General features: G+C 38.8%; 1 long non-coding RNA gene across 1 annotated transcript; it reads right to left on the bottom strand.

The window, feature by feature from the left end:
* Positions 1 to 6,919: 6,919 nt before the first annotated feature.
* LOC134547703 (uncharacterized) lies at positions 6,920 to 10,305 on the bottom strand. Its single transcript, XR_010079560.1, has 2 exons — positions 9,907 to 10,305; positions 6,920 to 9,103 (listed from the first exon to the last, which is right to left on the bottom strand). It is a non-coding gene; the product is annotated as an uncharacterized LOC134547703 (long non-coding RNA).
* Positions 10,306 to 13,721: the final 3,416 nt, after the last annotated feature.

Here is a 13,721-nt window from a genome sequence, read left to right as displayed (position 1 = left end):
TGAACTACAGAAGAACAATATTTTAGTTAAGATGGGTACTGGCAGAGAAAGCCCTGACATCTAGTGACTAAAAGCTGGTAGGAACTGTAAATCCCCAAAGAGTTGAAACCACACTCATTTATTTTTTTAAGTTGTGGCTCTTTGCCAACAGGATACGGCTCTGTTACAGCATTGCAGTGAAGTGGTTAGGGTCAGAATTGCATTTAGGCACAGTCATTGTTGGATAACTGCCTGCCCAGCCTCATTCATTCACACACAGTACATATGTTTATAATGCATTTTGAGGCCTCTGTAACATGGATTTGAAACCAAAAAAGAGAACAATAAAGATTTAACCAACCAGAATAGCTGGTTCATTTCCCAGACTCTGAACTCTGTCCAGAAGACACAGCCAGACATGGCTTGCAGAAAGAGCCCATAATACAGAAAATGAAAGAAGAAGATGGAGAGAAAAGGAGTTTTCAGGGCATCAGTTAAGACAAAAAATAGCCTTGCTTACATATGGGACTAAGGAGTCTACAGATGTGCACAGGATGAAACATCCTCAGCTTCAGGCATGCATTTCTCAGGAAATCACTAACTTCCAGTGTGGCCCCTGATATTGCTCTGTTAGACAGAAGAGCCCTGAACTTGCATTTCCTCTTCACGTAATATTCTCCTGATATTTTAAAAAAATGGATTTATAATACTTTTGTACATGGATCCTAGCAATCAGGGCATATATGACTGCAAAATTAAGAATCTTGTAAGATGCACTTTAAAAACATATCCTTCAGGGCACAGCTATGCTATGGAGTAGAGGGCAGTGCTGTACAGTAACGTGTTGTACAAGGAGAGGAGGGAAGAGCTGTGGCTGTTCTGCCTAGAGCAGAAAGCTCAGGTGGGTCATATGAATATGATGCTGAAGAGTAGTAAAGAAGATGGAGTCAGGATCTTCTCAGGGATTTCCAATGACAGGACAAGAGGCACTGGGAGCTAATTGAAATAGAGGAAATTCCGTTGAAGTGTAAAAAATGCTTTTTCATTTAAATGGGAAGCTGAAACTGTGACTGTGCATAGGAAGAGGCTTCCCAGAGAAGTTGTGAAGTCTCCATCATTGGAGATATTTAAAATCCACTTGGATATAACCCTCTGCAAGATGTTGTAGCTGACCCCAGATTGAACTAGATGTCTCCAAAGGTGTCATCCAGTTTAAAACTGTGGTTCTGCTGTCTGTAAACAAGCAGTGATGCATCAGCTCTAGGACAAATCAGCCAGGCAGAGTCGATAGTGTGCTGTGCTCAGGTTGTTTTTACAAGTTTAAAACTTCTGACAGTCAAGCTGGTGCCTCTGTATGTTACATGCATTAGAGCATTTAGATCTATCACCTCTTTCTGTTAGGATCTTTATTGCTCTTTATTGCTACAGATGGCCTTGGATACCTGGAAAATGCCTTCAGTTTGAGTTTTCCCAAAATACAGTTCTAGATTCTCCCAAGTTTTGCATGGCTTTCTAAAGGCCTGGAAGTCCTGTGTAAGAGACCAAGAAACTGGACACTTGTGAACATTATGCCCAAATGTAGTATTATTGTCTGATCATTATATAATGATTAGTAAAGTAAATTTTGGTGACAGGTCTACAAAGCACACATTTTACAATCTTTCTCCATTACAGAAACTTCACTATTTGCTACAAAAAATGTCAGCCAAATAATATGAAATGGTATCTTCCAATTGGAGCTAGATTTTTAAAAATAACGGTTCTTGCTATTCATCAGTTTTATGTGTTCTTCAGCAAATATGGGCAGAAATATTCTACTTATCATGGGAAAATTTAAAAAATAATTACACTTTAGTGCAGAAAAGTAGACAAGTCTTGTTTTGTCTTTTTTTAAGTGACAGCTCTGTGATATACCTTGGATTTAATTACAACATATGAAGAATATTGAAATTACAGAGAAATAGGCCAGGTTTTCATGCATGAACAGTAATTGGCAAGACTTAAAAGTAATAAATATTAATTTTGTTTGGAATTAATGATGAAACAAGGGTATGTGAAATGCTTGGTTTGAGAAACATTTTGAGAATGTCACGAATATTAATTTTACCTATTTGTTAAAATTTTTGGTCTAGATTTTTGTCTCATAATAACCTTGAACAGGGTGGGGCTTGCTAGGGCATTTGGTTTAGTCTTCTATTATGATGAATGGCTGCTTTAGAATAATATCCTGTATTTGCTTAACTGGGAACATCCTAAATTCTTCATGATTTTATTAGTCTAAAGCAAAATCTGTTCAGTTACCTAGTTACCACTGGTATTTTAAGTGCATTGTGTCACTTCTGCATCAGTACATTGGTAGAACTGAAAAACCAGAATGACTGAAATGACATAACCTACCATTAAATTAATAGGAAATATCTACCCTTTATAAATCAAAGCAGTTATCCAGAAAGGTTGGATGCAGCTGTGCATAAACAGGAAAACTCTGCAGCTGCTCTCCTGTCCAGTCATCCAGTCTTTGAGTGCACTGGCTGACATTAATGGATGAGAATTTCTCTAAGTGCTTAGAATAAATCTGTGCCTGGCCCTCAGTACCACATTTAAGTACCTTATTGTTTTGGGGCCATCTTTGTGGTATTAACAAATAGTTTTTCTGTGACTCTTATTTCTTTCTGCTCAAGGAACACTTTCAAACAACATCAAAGTATTTCTTGGTTTGAAATATTATGTTTTCAAGTTGATACCCACCAAGTTTCTGCCTCTTAATTTTTGAAAACTCATGTTATGTACCATTTATTAAAACCTATTCACCTAATTTATGTGCCTCTGTCTTTTGCTGATGATGTTCAAGTCATAATTTGAAATTAAGATGGTACTATAAACAGTCATCTTAGCCCTAGCTGGTGGTCGTGTTGAGAAAAATTGCTAGGTTATGATTTTATAATAGTATAACTTTGTTAGTAAAGGAATCTCAAGCAATGACACCATAAGGGGAAAAAAAAGAGCGCCTTATTTGCACATGGTTGATACATTCAGCTGTCTGGTAGACTGAATATTTTTATGAACCCATGGAACAAGTTGTGCCTGGAATAAACCCTTCATTATCATGGAATCACTGGAGGCTTGAGGCATCTTTCTTTGCCTGAAGTGTATCTTTTGTGGGTTAGCACTGTGAAAGTCATCTTTACAGCTCTCATCAATCTTAAAACACTCTGGAGAGACATTTTAATCCGCATGTACAGATGGTGCAAATATATCACAGTGAACTAAAAGGACCTCCTGAAAACTAACCAGCAGGTCAGCAGCAAATCTGTTTATATGTGGATTCTTCCATGAAAATAATGTACATATCTAGACATTTTATTTCCCAAAATATTGTTAGTTGGAAATAACTGCCAAGCATTTCTTTTGCTTACCTTCTTGCTCTGATCCTCATAGGCTACAAGGTTACCCTTCTAGTCTTAGGCAGTCAGGAGTGATGCAAATGGACACATTCCTAAGCATTTCACTGATTCTGTGGCTGTCTGGGTTTCTGTGTTGTTGTTTAAATTTATGGGGGGTCCCCGGGGAGTGCCCCCCGGAGACCCCCGGGGTCTTTTGGGGTCGTGGTGTTCCCGCGCTGGCAGGCAAGGAGACTCAGATGCCGGTGGGATGCTGATGAGGTGAGGGTTTATTCACTGAGGGAGAGGGGGAAGGGAAAGGGGGGAGGGGGAAGGGGGGGAGAGGAGAGAGGAGCGTCCGGACGCCTCCAGGGGTAGAGGGGCAAGAGGGGCAGAGCTTTCTGCCTTGGAATTCTTATCACAGAGGTTCAAAGGGGCGCGGTAACATTCTCCAGCCAATGAGGTTACAGATACAGGATACTGTAGGGAGGGTACAGACTTGGGATAAACCATACATTTTCCAAGGGTGAGCCAGAGCAAACCATTTCCATAAAATGCAATCCCACATTTCTGTACCCAGGAGACAAAGAAAAGCAACCACAGTGATTGTGCATGCATTAGTCTATGCAGTGGTTAATGAATTACGGTCAATTAGTTATTACTGGCTGGAGTTTACCTACTCATTCCTAGATAACTCTATAGTTACTTCAGACTAGTGAAACTGCTTTTTTTTCACTTGTACCATGTGTGTGCATCTAGCCAGCTGTATATCAGTACTTTATGTTCAAAGACAGGAGAAAGAAAAGCATCATCACAGACTTTGTCTCAGCCTCACTTACAGCTTGCTTTCAATATGATGTCCCAGTGGTAGGTAAAGATAGAAAGAAACCTCCTGGCTGTACTACTTGTAAATATATGTGGCTATGGTAGCCCAAAGGAATCCAACACAGCTTAAACAATGGCATGTTGTGTTTTCTAGGCTGAAATGAAGTTTTTCTAGAGTTTGGATGTAAAAATAAAATGGTCTGCAATCATTTTACAGGCTTCTATTTCCTTGGATATTCCCTTCTGCCTTTGTGGCAGAAGTAGTCTGTATTCTTTCTCTAGTGCTACTCCTCAGATTTAGTTTTGCTGTACAAACAAATCTCTCAATCAAATGATCCTTCAGATCAGGCTAAGTGTCCAAGGCAAGCGCTATTGTTCTGGTCAGACTGATAATACTTCCCCATTTTAACATGAATGCATCAAAACAAAAATCTACATCTCCAGCATTTTCCCAGAACACAGCAACTCCCTACCCTTCCCTGGGAAAGCAGCAGAGTGGTTCAGCATATCAATACAGCAAATGTCCAAAAATCCTACCAGTGCATCTGCATGGTAATAGTACTGGTGAGGGCAAGTTCCCCAGTGCAACAGTCAAACCATAATTTCAATGGCACATAAGGACAAATAATGCTACTTAATTAATTATGAGGAAAAACTGTAACAGATGTTTTATTAGTATTTATGTCTTAATTAAAAGAGAAGGAAAGGGACATGATGTACTCTCAGGCATGTATATGTGAAAAATGTGATAACTGTTTTATTTTCTTTAATGTAATTGCCTAGGTTCTCATTTGTAATTTAATGAGGTGTAGTGATTCCTTTTAGAGCAGTTTCAGCAGACGAGGATCTGATTTTAATACTGAACACAGTAGAAACTGCAAGAAAACAATATTGATGTAGATCTTGCTGCATAAAGACAAGATTTTGAATAATACAGGTCAAGATTTAAGTTCTGGTTTTGATATCAAGGTTAAGTGTCTTAATTCTTAACTATCCTGACTACACAGCAAGTCTTCCTGGTGCCTGCCACATATGGTGCTAGTACATTGTATCTCAGGCAGTTTCCTTAAATAGTGCTTTCATATTTCCTTCAGGGATCATATCTGCTGAGTCCTCTGCATTTGCTGACTGCTCTACTATTTAAATGTGCATCAAACACATTCTTGGGAGTCTTTTTCAGCCCTTGCCAAAAGATATCAGTGTTTGTATAGAATTTGTGGTCTATCTTTGCCACATATCCCTTCATAACCCTTCTAAGGAACAGAGGAAGCTAATCCTTGTGTTTATCAAGGGGGGACTCATACAGCAAATAAATATTTTCCACCCACCAGGGAGAATGCTCTGCTCATGTGCCTCAGTTTGTTATCTTTTCACCTGGTGTCAGAATGTGACCCTTACTCTTTTTGAAACGATGCATTTCAAATTTTTTACATTTAGATATTTACACATCACTAAGGAGTAAATGTGATATGTTCATAGAATTACAGAATGTTCTCAGTTGGAAGGGACCCACAGGTATCACTAAGTCCAACTCTTTATTGAATGACCTGTAAGGGGATCTAACCCAGGACCTTGGTGTTATTAGCACCATGTTTTAACCAGTTGAGCTAAGGAAGGTTGGATAATATTGAATAAAACCTTCATTTCTGGTGGTATCTCAGCTGCACCAGAAGTGTTCCACAGAGAAATGACAGAATTGGTTTATGGCTCTGAATAACAGGAGTAGCATATTGAACAGTTCTCAAACTCTGGCAAGAAAATAAAAAAAGGAAGATATTATTCTGGTAAGATGCAAGTCACATACTCTGTGACTAACATAGTACAAATTAACTGAAGAATGTCTTCATCTGAGTAAATGATAATGTAGGTATTGAAACAAATAACAGTATTGCAAAAACAATACTACCAAAACTAGAGAGATTCCTGGAAAATTTCTGGAATATGCTTTTCCATATTCCACTCACACATGTCCTCAGTAACTGTCATCTAAAGAGTCACTTCAGAATACTGAAGGTGACTAAGACAAGTGACATGTTGTAATACTATGGAGAAGTGTGCCCAAAATATCTATTCTGCATAATTCAGCTCTAAACAGGCTTTTAAAATCATTTGTTGATGTCACATAAGAAAGATCAGTGAAAAGTGCTCTGTTGACTTTGCTTGTGTAAGAATGACTTCAAAATCAAGAAAAGAAACAAAAACTTTTAAACTAATATTCATATATTCTCATGAGATTTCACACTTTAAAATCTTCAGAAAATCTGCTTTGCTAATGACTGGGAAGACTTAAACAAAACTTTTTACAATCACCCATGAGTTTAAAATAATGTTCCTCTCATGGCACAGAAAATGCTTTCTGATCTCCTAAGAAACACTATTTGCAAATCCTAAGTTGTCACTGGTGATTCAGTGAATCATATTTAGCAAACTGAACACAATAAGTAGTAGAACAATATAGTAGAACATAATAATATTCTCATAATGCTGATGTACAGAAACCACTAAATGTGACCATGAGAAATAAATTACAGCTCTCACATGACATTCTAGTTCACAAACTTATTAATTGTCAAAGGAAGACAAAAAAATGTTACACTCCTTCTTTAGGAAATCTGTTCCTGAAGGTTATCAGACAGCTCAGCGCATAGTGAATCCAGCTGGTCTTTGCTCCAGGACCAACTACATTATAAGATTTTAGTTTCTGCTTCTAATTCACAAAGAGAAAATGAAAAGTGTTTGATTTACTGTGCTTTATTATGGTTCCTGGACCTTATGCCAACAATTTTTCTGGTAGTGAAAAGATAATGGTCTTGGGCCTGTACCATACATGTGCTGGAGGACCTTGTATTCACACTGCATTTGGGGTGGTCTTGTTGGAACACTACTGCAGGCCTTTCACCAGGAGAAAAACTGTTTAACTTTTGAGATTGGACCCAAAAGAAAGTGTGCATAAAATACAAACACTTCAGCATAATAATTTCCTAATTTATGCACCTAAAGATTGCTTTGTCATGTCTGCAACCTGCCATAGAAAGTCACTCAGTCTTAATTTAGAGGTGTTTATGGTAACAAGTTCTTCCCACCACTAAAACCTGTTTCAGTAGTCAGTAACACTCCCCTGGTAAAATAGTATAATACTCCTGCCTCTGTTATTCTGCTTTTAGGTTCTAAATGTCATCTTTCGTTGTACTTCTCTGTTATACTTGTAAGCAAGGCTTCTGCCCTACTTTTTCTAAACAGAATATAGGTTCTTGTCTTCATGAACCTTTTAAAAGAATATTCTTTTTTAAAAAGTCAACTTACTACTTATTGCTGAAAGTTGATTTAATACCAGGAATTCTCTAAAATGGTTAGTGTGTTCTCAAGTGGGATACAAAGAAAAACGAAAAATTTCATGGATCATAAGAAAATAAACTATGTTTCCTACTTAATATGAGTACCATGAACTAGCTGAGTTGTGGAGCAAGAATTGTACCCGTATATTAATGGAAAGATGCTTTCAGAATAACTAATTTCTGTGGAGACGTCCAAAGGGAATATACTCATACACGTGAAGTTAAAACCCAATTCTGTTCTGAAGTGATACTTCATAGATTTTGAGATTTTTTTGCATTTCTCACAAATTAGTTGAGATAATCCTTGAGATTAGATATGTCTCTTCAGAGCTGAATGATTGTGTCTAATGGACAATGTACTCTTAAAAAAGCTCTGAATTTAAAACTTCAGGTGGATTTTGGTTTGTCTAGCTCTTTCCTTGAACACTTAAGATGTCTGCATATTCCTTCCTGCCCTTGCTTCCATCCTTCCTTTGTTTCTGAGTTTTATGAAGATCATTTGCTCAGTCATGCAGGCCAGCTTATGTCTTTGCCTAAATTCAAGTACATGGATATGGAAGTTTCTTGAGCTGGAAGAAGGTAATTCTTGAATATCTACCAGCTCACGTGGTCTCCTTTTATCTTCAGAAGTGGGTATCTGAACAGGTCAAAGTTTTTCTCCTGAAATTCAGGACCATGACACTGCTTTTTGTCTTATTCCCTTGTCTTAGTATCCTGAACTCTGATGTTTCATGCTTGCTGCAGCAGAAGTTGTCCCCATTCCCCACATTCTCTAGAAGATCTTTGTTTGCAAGTACAGTAGACCATGCACCCGTAGGGATTACCCATGTAATCAATGCACTTCAGAAACCTCCTGGATTGCTTTGTATCACACCATAACCTTTGCTCTAACACTCCATCACTTCCTCACTTTATTGCTGATCATCCTTTCCCTTCCCTGTCACTCTTAATTTAGAGGTCTCCTCACCAAAGTGACAGCCCGTGGCATTGCTTAGGCAGTTAGATCCTATCTCTTTCAATAAGAAAGTCCAGTTATCCCTGGTGGCTAGTAAATCCCCTGAAGCTTATAAGATACTTCCACTAAGTATATGGTTGTTGAAAGCCACATCCAAATGAACTAACCAAACTATGTGCTATACTCTATAGTTTCGGAACATTTTGTTTTATTTCTCAGTGTAACACAGCAGGCACTGAAGACATTATGGATGTTTTCAACTGCTCCATTTTCCTTGCCTAAAATGTGGTCTCTTTAGCAACAAGATACTATGAAAATCTTGTTTCAGAAAAATTTTCCACATACTGAATTTAAAGGGCAAAAATACAGTGTTTTACTGTTAGCTTATATTTATCATAGCCCATGGAAAACAGAGTGAAAGAAACCTCACAGTCACCACATCTTTCTCCGCAAGAAGACTGACTATATCCAAAGTCTTCTTGGCAGGTGATTGTCTAATGCTGGTCTCCTCAGTTTCCAGTGTCAGAGAGTCCACAATGTCCTCAGACAGCCTGTTCCAGTCCTTGCTCTGCTCATGGATAGTGTTGTGCCACTCGGGACTGAGCTGCAGTGCCTACAATCTCAGCCTGCTAGAGACAGAACAGTTTGTTCTATTTATTACTTTTTACATTTTTAAAGAGTGTTATCACCCCCTCCAGCCACTCCTTCTCCAGTCTAAACATTCCAAATTCTTTTGACATATTTTTTCCATAGATCATACTTTCTAGACCTCTGATCATTCTTACGTTTTGTACTTTTTCCAAATACTCTATACATCCCTTTAATAAAGACCTTGAAAACACAGCATTGGCTCCTGCTGTGGTCTTATCACATGGAGCAGACATACCTTCTAGATGAAACCTGTGTTTATACATCTCAGATTGACATTTTCCTCTTTCCCCAGCTATGTGAAATTGTTGTTTCATGCAGAGTTTGTGATGTATTAAAACCTTCTGAACCTTTCATGAAGAATTGTCACCAAATCTGTTGGTCAGATTATTTGCACAGACTATTCTGTATGCCTGAGTATGTTTATTCACTTACCTCCTAGCTTTTTGACTATGTTTCCATTTTGTAAGGATTGTGTGCTACTCCTTTTAGTGTAATTGAGGGTCATCCAAACTTGGTACTATCCATAAAAATAATCATCTTACTCTCTATCACACATTATTCTTTGGTCTTGCACTAATGCTACTATAGTTTGTGAAAACCAAATTTCTTAAAATTGCTTATGAGAATGTTACGTGAGAAACTGTCAAAACTGTGACTAAAGTCAGGAGGTATCTGGCATCTATTGACTCTCTTTTGACCACAAACCCTACTACTCCATCATAAGAAGAAGCAAAGCTGAGAGAGGTTTATTCTCAACAAATCCATGTTGGCTGTTACTTACCTCCCTGTTATCTTCCAAGTGCTTACAAATAGTTTAGCTGATTATTGTTCCAGTACTTTTCCAGGAACTGAAGTTAAGATTATTCCTCTTCAAATCCCTGACACTTTCTTTTTCCTGAACATAGGCTCTATAATTGCTAAAATTCAGCCTCTTGAATTTCACTATTCTCTAGTGTATGCTCAAAAACAGTTGTTAGTAGCTTGGAAATTATTTCAGTCAGTTTTTTAAATCACCTGAGTTACAACAGGATCAGCTGATTTGACAATGTCCCAGCTGGATGGTTATCCATCAAAATTAGTGGGTTTTCCTAGTCTATCTGCAATTCCTCTCTTTCTGTTACTGATATTAATTGTGATAAACTTCTAACAGTTAATCTTTGCATAGAAACCACTCCCCTCATGGACTCACTTTCTTGTTGCCATCATTTGTAAGATTTTTAGAAGTTTTATCTCTTTTTGAAATGTTTCAGAAAAGATAAAAAAGCAATACTTTTACAAATAAATAGAACAAGATGTAATTCAGGTGTCATTTATACCAAAATGGACCAAGGGCTGATCACTGTTGTTTAGGTGAGGGAAAGCATAAACAGCTGCCAGAGAAAGGAAACTAGTTTGAATAACAATTTATTGTTACTTATATTTCTAGTTAACAAGTAGGATTTAGTGCAACTGGGTTTCATTACTGATCAAAATATTGTTACTACTGTACGCAATTTGTATCATTTAGCAACTTTTCCAGTGATAAGTATTATACCAAGAATGCAAAAGTCTTAAATAAAGGAAAAGATAACTAGCAGGCTTACATTGTGATCTTGTGGACTTCATGGAGAAGTGGTCACTATTTTTGTATATACAAAAAACAGTTAGTTGAAAAGGAAATGTCCAAAAGACAGAGGAATAATACAGGTTAAGCCAACTTTTTCAGGATCCATAAATCCTTGCATAAATCCTTCTGATGGGAAAATCTTTAAATCTTCAGCTTCTAGGAAAAGAAAGAATGTTTATTCTGGCACCAGCTGCTAACCATCTACCTATCATTTTTCATGAGTTACCAAAGATGAAGCTGCTTAGACACACATGTTAAAATTCCTCCTTTTGGAAATGTATAAAAACCTGTCAGGTTTGCTTAGAAAATGTTAACTTTACTAACCTTTTGTTTACCTAAGAGAGAACCCTAGCCACATGAAAAACTTGAGGCATCTTTTGTAAATCTTATTGCATCGTTGAAGTCTGGTTTAGGGAGTTGATTTGGCTAAAGGCTTTTTGTCACAAGAACTGCATTTTTGTCATAGGAACTTCTGTATCATTAGAAGCTGGAGGCAGAGTGGCCAGAAAACTGCCCTGCAGAAAGGGACCGGGGGGCTGGTTTCCAGCAGCTGAACATGAGCCAGTGTATGGCCCAGGTGGCCAAGAAGGCCAGTGGCATCCTGGCCTGTGTCAGCAATGGTGTGGGCAGCAGGACCAGGGCAGGGATTGTCACTCTGCACTGATGAGGCTGCACCTCAAATCTTGTGTCCAGGTCTGGGCCCCTCAGTTCAGGAAGGACATTGAGGGGCTGGAGCAAGTCCAGAGAAAAGCAATGGAGCTGTTGGAGGGTCTGGAATACAAATCCCATGAGGGAGTTTGGGGAGTTTAGCCTGGAGAAAAGGAGGCTCAGTGATGACCTTATCACTCTACCACTATCTGGAAGGAACGGCTTCTCCCAGCCAGGTAGCAACTGGCCTGAAGCTGTGACAGGGGAGTTTTAGGTTGGACATTAGGAAGATTTTACATTGGGTGATTAGAGTGAATAGATACATGATAGATATATGAGACATTGGAATGGACTGCCCAGGGGAGTGGTGGAGTCCCTGCCTCTGGAGGTTTTTAAGGAAAGACTGGATGTGATACTTAGTGCCATGGTCTAATTGACATGGTGGTGTTAGGTTACAGGCTGGAATTGATGATCTCAGAAGTCTTTTCCAACGTAATTGATTTTGTGATTCTCTAAAGTTTACCTCTGTGAGAATGCACCAGCCATTGCTTTGTATCAGGCATTAGTCAACCTTGGAGACACACTTAGGGCTTTCTGACCTTCCCTAGCTGAAAGCAACTGCATCAAATTATGGGGTGGCAGGAGACCCAGGCTGGATGTAGCACCAGGGAGTTGCAGCCATTCACTGTGCAGGACAACCCCGATCCTTTCTCACCTGACTCCTTATTCCTTTCATGTCAGTCTCTGGATGCTGCCCTTGCTCTGCATTCCTGAGTATACTCTAGAGGTACTCCTCAGGGATCTAGCAGGTCTGAGGCTGAATTCCTTGAGACTCAGAAATTAGGTCTGTGACCTAGGGCTGAGAATCTATTTGCTGAAGTTAGCACTCATGCCTTCAGAAAAGGATGACCAGCCCCAGGAAGGAGTGTGCCTATCTACCACCTTTGGCTAGTATTTTTAGTCAAATACCTTTAAGCTCCTGCTTTCCCAGGCAGAGAAATACAGCCTTAGTCTTCAGTTTGAATCTCATGAATAACCAGCTTTGTGTGTCTCGACAGGAGAGTTAATCTCCAGTCACCTGCTGTCCTGGACAGTTCAGACCAGTGCCTTGAATTGCCAGTAAAAGCAGGGCCAGCTGGGATTTCTGCCAGTAAAAGTATTTCTTTTGTCAAATCATGTTCAAGAACTCCAAATTTCCAAGATTCAGGTTTCATAAGCAATTCCACCATATGAAAGGGCTGGGAATTCCTGGGCTTCCAGTATCTCTCTCTTGGTCCTAGGGCCAGGGCTCTCAAGACTTCTAGGCACCTTTGTCCATGAGTAACTGACTGTAGAAAGGAAATGTTCTTTCCAGGGACATACTTCTAAAATTAAGTTTTCTTACTGTTTTATAAAGGAAACCTTTAAAAACACTAAAATGGTTTCCTGAGAGAAGGACATTCTCTTGAAGTTTTGATCAATAACAAATGGAAATAAACTGAGGAGCTAGGGGAAAAAGGGTGTGGGAGGATTGTCAGATTTGCTGGTACATGTCACATCCTAATAGGTAAAGATTTATAATTTTACAAATGTAAACTACACATGTAAAATTTTCTGTGCCAGGTGTCTTCATTTGGCTGAATAGGTTTATAAAATATCAGACAAAATAGTTCAGCTCTTGCTCAAAAATAGAGAAAATACTGATTTACTGCTCACTAATAAAAAAGTCAGGGCAAAGAAAAGCTTTAAAAGCTCTAATTTTCATTTCCCCAGGAGTGAGAATGAAGAAAAATATTGGATGTTTATGCATGCTGCTTATACTTCTCCCATGTTTGTATCCATCCATCCTGTGTTACTAAATGGAAAAGATCAAAATAAAATAACTTGGAGCAGAAATGTTCCCTAGGAGCTGAATGCCTTTAAAATCAGCTTTAAAATACTGTATGCAGTATGGTGCATAATGTATGTACCCTGCACCATCAATATATCACAATTGTGGGAATCACATCATTATCTGTAGACCATGAAAATATCTATTCCCGGCATGATTCATGGGACACCAGGAAAATCTGCAAAGGACCCAGGGGTTTTCTAGCACCTGAAGGAGAGCACTGGGGTCTGTGCTCCATTTTTGCAATAGACTGTGTTTTGAAAGTGTTTGTTACAGCCAAGTAACTGCACACAGCAGATCAGTTCCAGCTCTGCTTCAGGCCAAAAACAGCTCCTGAAATTCAGAGCTGGAAGAGGGAAAGACAGGCACAACTGGGTTGTTGTTTATTGAGTTATCAGGACCTGGCATGATGGGCATTAGGCCAAAGCTAAGAAGGTCAGCTCTGCAGAGCTGCCTAGGTCTCTGCACCAAG

The sequence above is a fragment of the Prinia subflava genome, chromosome 2 (genome assembly GCF_021018805.1).
Source record: "Prinia subflava isolate CZ2003 ecotype Zambia chromosome 2, Cam_Psub_1.2, whole genome shotgun sequence".
NCBI lineage: Eukaryota > Metazoa > Chordata > Aves > Passeriformes > Cisticolidae > Prinia > Prinia subflava.
The sequence above is the reverse complement of the archived record's forward strand: the minus strand, read 5'-3'. Positions and strand labels throughout refer to the sequence as shown.